Source organism: Herpailurus yagouaroundi, unplaced genomic scaffold (assembly GCF_014898765.1).
Source record: "Herpailurus yagouaroundi ecotype Mexico unplaced genomic scaffold, PumYag 100, whole genome shotgun sequence".
NCBI lineage: Eukaryota > Metazoa > Chordata > Mammalia > Carnivora > Felidae > Herpailurus > Herpailurus yagouaroundi.
This window is the reverse complement of record NW_024412391.1, coordinates 29,258,436-29,270,642: the sequence shown is the minus strand read 5'-3', so window position 1 is coordinate 29,270,642 and position 12,207 is coordinate 29,258,436.

Below are 12,207 nucleotides of genomic sequence, written 5' to 3'. Positions count from 1 at the left end.
TATGATAATTTCCTTGCCAGAAGTTTTCAATTTTCTCCAGTGTGGAAGTGAATGAGAGGTACACTGTAATTTGGCTAGCAATATGTACAAGTAATTATATCTCTAATACTAGCTTATAGGAGACTCCAGTAAGAGATGTCAAAACAGCCCTAGAAGCGACAGTGTCTCTGTTGGTCTTTTTAACCTTCCAAGTCAACTTTAATAAGCATCACAAATACTCTCAAGAGCAAATCTCGGAGCAAAGGTGTGAATCTGAGGCCAGTGAGCCAAATTCTTAAAGGATTGCCTTGCTTCATCCCCATGTGAAACTATTTACCTTACATTTCAGAAAGCATCTTGTTGCCTATCAACACAGAGTGGGGATAAATTGATCTTGACTGCTTCAGCTCTACTTCCAGAGGCCTGCTACATTTTATAACTTGTGGCTGAAATATTGGAAGTAAGTAAAAACGTACAGTAGTCAAGTGCAGGGGTCTTCTCTGGTGATGTTAACATTCTTGGTTGGCTTGGCACCCGGAGCAATTTTCCATTACAATGCAACTGTAATAGGAGTGGAAACATTTTCTTTAACCAAACAACCCTGTAGGCAGGCTGTGTGTAGTGTTCCTTGAAATGAGTTTGGAAAAACAAAATAAAGCCCTTCCTTGTTCCTTCTAATTGTCACACTCTGAAATGAACTGTAAGTGAAACCTGGTAAGTAGAGATGTCAGGACTATTTGGTTTTCCTACAGCAACTGCTTCTTGGTAGTCAGTATCAAAGAGCAGGGTTCTGCCAGGTTTAAGAACTGACTGAAAAGAATACAGAACAGTCCTTGAAAATCATGGCAATTATTCGCAGCAAAAAAGACTCTGGCCTAGAAATCCTAATGCCGGTAGATGGTTTTGGAATTTGTGTTTGGGGCGTGAGTAAAACAGAAGAGCTATAGGAGCAGGTCTTTATAAGAAAAGTCTTTTGTTGCTATCCTAAGCTGACCCTACATTGTAAGACTGCCATAGACAACTGCAGGGGCACAAATTGAGCAAAATGAACAATGAGCCACAAAACCTCCTGGGACAGAAGATCAGGGACCTCAGTGAGCATTATTTCCCATTTTCAGTCAAATGATGTACTAAAATAGAATAAGGACAAACTGTACAAAATATTCTCAATAGGACACAGTGGAGTGCTTAGAAGTAAATAAAGTTCACATGATTTGTTTCAATTTCGAAAAAATTGCCTTTTCGAGATCAATTCAACAAACACTCTCGCCAGTTCTAAAATGGAAAAACAATCCCACTAACATGAAAATGACTTTGTATACAATGAAACCGGAAAGAACCAGGTTTATTAACAGTCAGGTAGAATCATTTTACATGTGAAAATATCTTGAGACAAGAGGAACATATTTGCAAACACAAATGAAAGAAAAGATGACCTGAAGAGTTAGCAAATTATCTCTCAAATTCATCAGTACCGTGGTTCTTAACTGATGAGACTGTTAAGCAAGCCCAGCTGAAAAAAACTAAACTTTTCAAGTTTTCTCTAAGGTGAGTCTTCTTTCCATGATGGCTGATACCACCACCTTCTGGGTCTTCTTACCTCACACCAGTATTATCACAATTATTATTGCCAACTGATGTTGTGCTTCTATGTGAGCTCCCAGTTCTTAGCCCAATTTGTTGTATTGTTCCCTCTTAATTTTTAAAGTAGAGCATATTGTTATATTAACCTTATTAAAAGCATCCCCATCACCCTCAGGAGAAAGTCAAATCACCAGTCTAGAGTTTGAAAGCCCTCCACAACCGGGAATAAAGTTCCCACTACAAATCCCTTTTCCTCCTTATACTGCTTGATCACGGGCACTCAAAACATTATTTTCACCACCCAGTATTTGACTTAGCCATATAGTCTCTTCGAATTGCCTTATGTCTTTTCTGCCTAGACAAAGAGTACCTACTTATTTCATTCAACAAAAAATGACACACCACTCTATGTAAGGCCCGGTGCTAGACAGAGAGGATACCATAGTGAACAAGACCAACAAGACCCCTGCTCTCAAAGAATCATGGTCTACTGAGTAATTTTGGGTGACAGTGGACATAGTGCTACTATTAAAAAGAGATAGTGAAAGTGCTATAAAAGAAATAAAATATGTTCATGTATGGTGACTGGTAGGGTCACTTAGATTTTATAATCAGGGAGAACCTCACTGCAGAAGGGACATTTGAATTAACTAAACTCAAGAAAAACAGCCACACAGAGACTGGGAGGAGAGTTTTTTAGGGAATGACAAATGCAAATACCCTACGTAGAGAAAAATCTGGTATATTCGTGGAAAAAGAGAAGTCGGTGAAACCAAAGAGAAATGAGCTGAATTTCAGAGACTCTTAATTTTCTGTGTCAAGTACCTGGAACTCACCTTGCCCTCTTGAAATATTCTGGCATGTTACTAATTAACTCCTATCTTGTTTTCTATCTTTTTATTTGGGTGTGTCATTGCCTTGACTAGACTCTGCGTTCAACTTCTGATGAAAATAAAGTCACTTATAAATGATTATGCAGGCTTACAGGACCTTTCAGAATGTTTTTCACAGAGTAGGTTTTAAACACAGTAAAGATGTCAAATTTCCTCAAAATGATGTATACCTTAACATTATTTCTATCAAAATGCAAGCAAGACTTATTGTAAATATAAAAGAGATTACCCTAATATTGTATGAAAAAAAACCACAAAGGAACTAGAATAACTAAAACAAGAAGAAAAGATTGAAAGGAATCAATCTATTCAATTTTAAGACCTATCTATCTACAGTAATCAATAATATGTGGTACTGGTAGAGAGACAGACATGGAGAAATGGGACATAAAAAAAATCCCCAAAATAGATCCATCCAAGTTCAGCCCACTGATTTTTGACACAAGTACAAGAGCAATTCAATGTGGGAAGGACTTTCAACAAATGGTACTGGAGCAATTGGACACCCTATGCAAAAAGAGAAAAGAAGACAAAAAAAAAAAAAAAAGAAAGAAAGAAAGAAACTTAACCTACACCTAACACCTTTTACAAAAATTAATTGAAAATATATCATGGACTTAAATGTGAAATGTAAAATTATAAAACTTTAAAAGAAAAATAGATAATCTTTAATATCTAGGGCTGGACAAAGAGATCCCAGACTTGACACCAAAAGCACAATCTATAAAATGGAAAACTTATATGTTATCCATCATTAACATTTAGAGCCTTTACTCCATGAAAGACCTTTTTTTAAAAAAAAAAATTAACGTTTATTTATTTTTGAGAGAGAAAGAGAGACACACAGCACAAGAGGGGGAGGGCAGAAAGGGAGGGAGGACACATAATCTGAAGTGGGCTTCAGGCTCTGAGCTATCAGCACAGAGCCCCACATGGGGCTCAAACTCACAAACTGCAAGATCATGACCTGAGTCAAACTCAGACACTTAACCAACTGAACCACCCAGGCACCCCAACCCTTTGAAGAATCTTAAAAAATGAAATGAGGGGCGCCTGGGTGGCTCAGTCGGTTAAGCGTCCGACTTCAGCCAGGTCACGATCTCGCGGTCTGGGAGTTCAAGCCCCGCGTCAGGCTCTGGGCTGATGGCTCGGAGCCTGGAGCCTGTTTCCGATTCTGTGTCTCCCTCTCTCTCTGCCCCTCCCCCGTTCATGCTCTGTCTCTCTCTGTCCCAAAAATAAATAAACGTTGGAAAAAAAAATGAAAAAAAAATGAAATGAAATAAAACAAAACAAAACAAAAACAAGCTACAGACTGAGAGAAAAATATTTCCAAACAACTAATCTAATTAAGGACTAATATCTAGAATATATAAAGAACACTCTAAACTCAACAGTAAAAAACAATCACCCAATTAGAATGGGCAAAGGCATTGACAAACATTTCACTGAAACAGGTATATAGATAGCAAATAAGTACATGAAAAGATATTAAACATTATTAGCCATTAAGGAAGCTCAAGTTAAAACTGCAGTGAGATTATCATTAAATATATCAAAATGGCTAAAATACAAAATAGTAATAACACAAATTACTGACAAGGATGTAATGAAGCTTAATTATTCATACATTCTTGGTTGGAATGTAAAATGGTAGAGCCATTTTGAAAGAGTTTGGCAGCTTCTTAAGACACTAAAAATCCTGCTACAAATAACCCAGAACCATAATACAATCTTAGGCATTAATTCCAGAAAAATAAAAATTCATGTTCACATAAAAATCTGTGTTCATAGAAGCCTTATTTCTATTATCACCAAACCAGAATCAATTAAGATATCCTTCAAAGGTGAATTGATAAACAATTAAACAACAATTATAATTGTTGGAATATTACTGAACAATAAAAACTAGCAATCTATTTCTACATAAAACAACTTGGATAAATCTTGAGAAAATTACATGAGTGATAAAATCTAATCCTGAAAGGTTTATATTTATAATAAAGGTTATATGTGCTATATTTTTCCATTTACATAACCTTCTTAAAATGGCAAATTTCTAAAAATAGAAAATAGTGGTTATCATTAATTAAGGAGGCGTGGGGGTGGAAAATAAGTGTTTGTATTTACAAAAGGACAATAGGAGATATCTTTGTGATAATGAAATTGTTCTTTTTTGAAAATTTTGTTTAAATCCAAGTTAGTCAACATATAGTGTATTAATGGTTTAAGGAATAGAATTTAGTTATTCATCACTTACATATAACACCAGTGCTCATCCCAACAAGTGCCCTCCTTAATGCTCATCACCCATTTAGCCCATCCCCCCCACCCAACACCCCTCCAGCAACTTTCAGTTTGTCCTGTGTATTTAAGTCTCTTATGGTTTGCCTCACTCTCTCTTTTTATCTTATTTTTCTTTCCCTCCCCCTATGTTCATCTCTTTTATTTCTTAAAATCCACATATACATGAAATAATATGATGTTTATCTTTCTCTGACTGATGTATTTCATTTATCATAATAAATTCTAGTTCCATTCATGTTCCTGCAAATGGCAAGTTTTCATTCTTTTTGATCACTGAGTAATATTCCATTGTATGCATACAACATCTTCTTTATCCATTTGTCAGTCGATGGACATTTGGACTCTTCCCATAATTTGGCTATTATTGGTAGTGCTGCTATAATTATTGGGGTGCATGTACCCCTTTGAATCAGCATTTTGGGATCCTTTGGATAAATACTTAGTAGTGCAATTGCTGGGTCATAAGGTAGCTCTATTTTTAATTTTTTGAGAAATCTCCATACTGTTTTCCAGAGTGGCTGATCAGTTTGCATTGTCACCAGCAGTGCAAAAGTGTTCTCCTTTCTCTGCTTCCTCACCAAAATCTGTTTTTTCTTGAGTTGTTAATTTTAGCCACTCTGACCAGTGTGAGGTGGTATATCAATGTGATTTTGATTTGTATTTCCCTGATGATGAGTGATGTTGAGCATGTTTTGATATGTCTGTTAGCCGCCTCAAAGTATTCTTTGGAAAATTGTATGTTTGTGTCTTCTGCCCATTTCTTCACTGGATTATTTTTTGGGGTATTGAGTTTGATAAGTCCTTTATAGATTTTGGATACTAACCCTCTATCTAATAAGTCATCTGCTAATATCTTTTCCCATTCTATTGGTTGTCTTTTAGTTTTGTTGATTGTGTCCATCACTGCGCAGAAGCTTTATATCTTGATGAGGTCCCAATAGTTCATTTTTGCTTTTGTTTCTCTTGCCTCTGGAGACATGTCTAATAAGAAATTGCTGCAGCCAAGATCAAAGAGGTTGCTTCCTGTTTTCTCCTCTAGGATTTTGCTGACTTCCTGTCTTACATTCACGTCTTTCATCTATTTTCTTTATTTATATGTATGGTGTAAGAAAGTGGTCCAGGTCCATTCTTCAGCATGTCGCTGTCCAGTTTTACCAACACCATTAACTCAAGAGACTGTCTTTTTTATGTTAGATATTTTTTCCTGCTTTGTCAAAGATTGGTTGGCCATACATTTATGGGTCCATTTCTGGGTTCCCAATTCTGTACCATTGATCTATGTGTCTGTTTTTGTGCCAGTACCATACTGTTTTGATGATTACAGTTTTGCAATACAGCTTGAAGTCCAGAATTGTGATGCCTCTAGCTTTGGTTTTCTTTTTCAGGATTGCTTTGACTTTTCTGGTTCCATACAGATTTTAGAATTGTTTGTTCTAGCTCTGGGAAGAATGCTGGTATTATTTTGATAGGTGTTGCATTATATATGTAGATTACTTTGGGGAGTATCAACATGTTAACAATATTTGTTCCTCTTATCCATGAGCAAGTAATGTTTTTCCATTCTTTTGTGTCTTCTTCAATTTCTTTTATAAACTTTCTATAGTTTTCAGTGTACAGATCTTTTACCTCTTTGGTTAGGTTTATTCCTACATATTTTATGGTTTTTGGTGTAATTATAAATGGGATAGATTCCTTGATTTCTCTGATGCTTCATTATTGCTTCATTATTTATTCTGAATATTGATTTTATATCCTGTGACTCTGCTGAATTCATGGGTCAGTTTTAGCTGTTTTTGGTGGAGTCTTCTGAGTTTTCCATGTAGAGTATCATGTCATCTGTGAAGAGTGAAAGTCTGACTTCTTCCTTGTGATTTGGATGCTTTTGTTTCTTTTTGTCTTCTGATTGCTGAGACTAGGACTTCTAACACTGTTGAAAAACAGTGGTGAGAGTGGACATCCCTATCATGTTCCTGACCTTAGGGGTAAAGCTCTCAGTTTTTCCCCATTGAGGTTGATATTTGTGGTGGGTCTTTTGTATATGGTCTTTATGATCTTGAGGTATGCTCCTTTTATCCCTACTTTCCAGAGAGTTTTTATCAAGAAAGGATTCTGTATTTTGTCAAATGCTTTTTCTGCATCTTTTGAAAGGATCATGTGGTTCTTATTCTTTCTTTTGTTAATGTGATGTAGCACATTGATTGATTAATGGATATTGAGCCATCCCTGTAGCTCAGGAATAAGTCCCACTTGATCATGGTGAATAATTCTTTTAATGTATTGTTGGATACAGTTTGATAGTATCTTGTTGACAATTTGCATCCACGTTCATCAGAGAAATTGGTCTGTAGTTCTCCTTTTTAGTGGGGTCTTTGTCTAGTTTTGGAATCAATGTAATGCTGGCCTCATAGAATGAGTTGGAAGGTTTCCTTCCATTTCTATTTTTTGGAACAGCTTCGAAAGAATAGGTGCTAACTCTTCTTTAAATGTTTGGTAGAATTCTCCTGGAAAGCCATCTGGCCCTGGACTCTTGTTTGTTGGGAGATTTTTGATTACTCATTCAATTTCTTTACTTTTTATGAATGTGTCCAAATTTATTTTTTCCTGTTTCAGTTTTGGTAGTTTATATATTTCTAGGAATTTGTTCATCTCCTCCAGATTGCACAATTAGCTGGCATATAATTGCTCATATTTTCTTATTATTGTGTGTATTTCTGTGTTGTTGGTTGTGAACTCTCTTCTTTCAGTCGCAATTGTAATTATCTAGGTCCTTTCCATTTTCTTTTTGGTCAATCTGGCTAGGGATTTATCAATTTTTTAATTCTCTCAAAGAACCAGATCCTGGTTTTGTTGACCTGTTCTACCATTTTTTTTATATCATTGATTTCTGCTCTAATCTTTATTATTTCCCTTGCTCTGCTGTTTTTGGGCTTTATTTGCTATTTGTTTCATAGCGTTGTGGTCCGAATATATGCATAGTATGATATTAATCTTTTTGCACCTTTTGAGGGCTGTTTGTGACGCAGTATGTGATCTATTCTGGAGAATATTCCATGTGTACTCAGGAAGAATGTATATTCTGCTGCTTTAGGATGAAATGTTCTGCATATATCTGTTAAGTCCATCTGGTCAGTGTGTCATTCAAAGACATTGTTTCCTTGTTGATTTTCTTCTAAGATGATCTGTTCATTGCTCTAAGTGGGATGTTAAAGTCCCCTACTATTATGATATGATTACCAATGAGTTTCTTTATGTTTGTGATTAATTGATTTATATATTTGGGTTCTACAAAGTTGAGGGCATAAATATTTACAATTGTTAGATCTTCTTGGTGGATAGACCCTTAATTATGATATAATGCCTTTCTTCATCTCTTGTTATAGTTTTTGTTTTAAAATCTAGTTTGTCTGATATAAGTGTGGGTACTCCAGCTTTCTTTTGAGATTAGTATGATAGATGGTTCTACATCCCTTACTTTTAATCTGCAAGTGTCTGTAGGTCTAAAATGAATCTCTTGTAGGCAGTATACAGATGGGTTTTGGTTTTTTATCCATTCTGATACCCTATGTCTTTTGATTGAAGCATTTACTCCATTTACATTTAGAGTGATTATTGAAAGATATCAATTTAGTGCAACTGTGTTGCCTGTAGAGCTGGTGTTCCTGGTGGTGTTCTCTAGTCCTTTCTAATCTTTGTTGCTTTTGGTCTGATTTGTTTTGATTTGTTTTGTTTTCTTCTCCACTCAAACGGTCCCCCTTAAAATTTATTGCAGGGCTAGATTAGGGGTCATGAACTTCTTCATTTTTGTTTGTCTGTAGATCTATCTCTCCTTCTATTTTGAATGACAGCCCTGCTGGATAAAGAATTCTTGGCTGCATATTTTTCCAATTCAGTATGTTGAATATATCCTGCCACTCCTTTCTGGCCTGCCAAGTTTCTGTGGAGAGATCTGCTGCAAAATCGATCTATCTTCCTTTGTAGGTTAAGGACATTTTTTTTTTTTTTAATTTTTAAAAAATGTTTAATGTTTTTTTTTTTTTCCCCCATGAGAGAGAGAGAGAGAGAGAGACAGAGTGTGAGCAGGGAAGGGCAGAGAGAGAAGGAAACACAGAATCTGAAGCAGGCTCCAGGTTCTGAGCTGTCAGCACAGAGCCTGACAAGGGGCTTGGGGCTCATGAACTCTGAGATCATGACCTGAGCCGAAGTCAGACACTTAACTGACGGAGCCACACAGGAGCCCTGGTTAAGGACTTTTATCCCTTGCTGTTTTTATAATTCTTTCCTTTTCTGTGTATTTTCTGAATTTGGCTATGATATGTCTTGGTGATGGTCAGTTTTTATTGAATCTAATGAGAGTTCTCTGTGCTTCTTGGATTTTGATGTCTGTGTCCTTTCCCAGATTAGGAACATTTTCTGTTATAATTAGGTTTATGTGAGCTAAACGTTATTCCTTTTTAATAAGACATTGAGTTCTCTAAGTCTTGTATTGTGATCTTTTGCCTTTGTTTCCCACTTTTATTCTGCTTCACTATTTGCCATAATTTTATCATCCATATCACTAATTCACCACTCTACTTTGTCCATGCTTGCCTTCTGGCATCCATTCGAGATTGTATCTTAGTCATAGCATTTGTAATTTCGGCCTGACTAGATTTTAGTTCTTTTATCTCCATAGGAAGCAATTCTCTAGTGTTTTCTATGCTTTTTTCAACCCCACCTAGTGTTCTCATAATCGTGGTTTTATTTTATTTATTTAAAAAATTTTTTAAGGTTTATTCATTTTTCAGAGAAAAAAAGAGACAGAGTGTGAGCAGGGCAGGGGCAGAGAGAGAGGGAGACACAGAATCCGAAGCAGGCTCCAGGCTCTGAGCTGTCCACACAGAGCCCGATGTGGGGCCCAAATTCAGAGACTGGGAGATCATGACCTGAGCCGAAGTTGGACGCCCAACCGACTGAGCCACCCGGGTGCCCCTATAATCGTAGTTTTAAGTTCTAGTTCATATATCTTACTTATATTTGTGTTGATTAAATCTCTGGCCATCATTTCTTCCTGTTCTTCCTTTTGGGGTGAATTCCTCCAACTTGTCATTTTGGAGGAAGAAAAAATTCATAAAATAAAAAGTTAAAAATTAACAAAAAAACAAAAAATCAAATAAAGGATGCTACATCGCAGGTATTTTTCAATCTGCTTGTTGAGAGAAGCTTAACACAATAGAGAAAAAGAGAAAGGAAAAAAAGTTAAAAAATATTAAACAATTTTTAATAATAAAGTATAATAAAATAAAGAAAAAATAAAAAGAAATAAAAAAATAAAAAAGATTTTGCTTTCTGTATCCAAGAAAAATAAAAGAAGAAAAAAAGATAACATAAACAAAAACAGGAGTGAAGAAAACAAACAAATAAACCAGCAAACAGAATGAAACCCGAATGAAGTTACATCAAGTTTTCCCTAGAATTGAAACTTTGAGCACACTATAGTCTATAGACTAAAAGGCAGGTGGAAGGTATTTGTGCTGGTTTTCTGGGAGATGTTCTTGCAGGGTGCAGGTGGGGGGGCTTGGTGTAATAGCTCTGTTCCCACTTGGTGGCACTGTGTAGTCTACTGGGGTAGATCCATGTATGTACACACTAGGGTGAACATAGCTTCACCCAGCTCCTAGTCTCTCATGAAGGAACTTTATGCCCTCACTGACCTATGATCAAGCATCCCTCCTTTATCTCAGGTCTCCATTCTCTCCACCTCTACCCTGTCCATGACCCAGCTATCTGCCTGCCAGGTGGTGCCTCCCTCCAGAACTTTATATCAGTTAGAGCTGTGTTTCAAAATCCCACACATCAGAGACCTCCACAGCTTGGATCTATGCTAATTTTCTGGGGGAGGGTCTCCCTAAGCAATGGCTGGGTGCCAGCTTGTCCCAGTAAACATTCATGCACTCACACAACAACAGAGGCTCAGAGTTTATGGTAAATCACATCACACAGCTGGTGCTATATTTTGCTGCACTCTGGCCTCTTTGTTCCAATTTCAGTAAATGTTGCCTCTCTCTGGGGTCCTCTGGGACTTTTGCCCATGGGCTGGCCATATGGCCTCTACCAAATGCACTCCAATCAGCGTAACCACTTCTCTCCACGTGGCACATGAACCCCTTAGACTGTTCTGCCTGCTCCTGGGGATTAGTCCTACTTCCTCACCGGAGCACTCCCAGGCACTGAGCTCCCAACCTTTAGACTCTGCACTCCAATGTTTATAGGATCCTGGTAATTTTGAAACCCTCTCTTTCCTCCACATCAATGGTTTTGAGGAACAGATTTCTTGTCAAGTTCCCTGAAAGTATTTTCACTCTTCCTCTCTCACTTTCTCTCCAGCTACTTTTGGGGAGAGTGCTTTTCTTGTGCAATCCTGATGCGCCCTCTCCCCCTTTCTCTTTCTGTGTCATCTCTCAGCATAAAGGGCTCCCTATGCTCCATGGTTCTGCAGTTTTTCTCTCCTCCAATTCACCTCTCCACACTGTGTACCTGTCAAGTTCTCTGGCTCAAACTATGCAGACTGTTGCATTAATCTTCAGATCAAACTCCTTGTTCAAAATGGTTTGCTGTTGATCTAGCGTTTCAGAGATGAGACAAACTCAGGAGCCCCATTCTACTCCACAATCTTAACTCCTCCTCTTGTTCTTTATCTTGACTGTATCAATGTCACTATCTTCGTTGTGAAATTGTTATATTTTGGTCTATCCTCCTTTTTCCTTCTACCAATCTGATTTTTCCCCATCCATGTATGAATGTATGTTTTTCCTGTTCCCTGGATTTTTTCCCCAGTTTACTTCTCATGTTATGGTACATTTTCTACCTGAACAAGTACATTCATGACCTCAAGTATTACTGGTCAGAGCTTTAGTGAGAAACAATAAGCAAACTAAAAAGGCTTTAACCAGACAGAATGGAATATAGGAGCTAGTTAAAAAGCTTTGTGAAGGTTAAAGGAACCAATAAAGAATGGCAAAACAGCAAAGGACAGGTAGCAATCAGAAGCCATTACCAACCCTAGTCCTGAAGGTGCAAAAAGAGAGAATAATGACATTGAGGTCTAGAGAGAGCTGAAGTCATGGGTTGCAATAATAGATACAGTGAAATCAAGGAGTGTATATATGCATGTAAAATGCTTAGGACAAAATGCCAGCGACTATCTGAAAGAAGTCCAATTCAAGTTGCCACTGGGTGGCCAAACTGCCCTCCTGGCCCCCAACAATGCTGTCAGTCTGTTCTATCAAGGACTTAACTGGCATTGGCCTTTATTGCTGTGGTATTCCAGGAGTGCTAGATCAGCCTTTGTGAGAAGTTCATATTGTTGGCACCATGCCCAGCATCCATGCCTGCTGCAATGGGCAACATAAACTTTAGGGTGGATGGGGACAGAGTTGACATCTAGGTAAAGGATGGGTCATGTTTTATA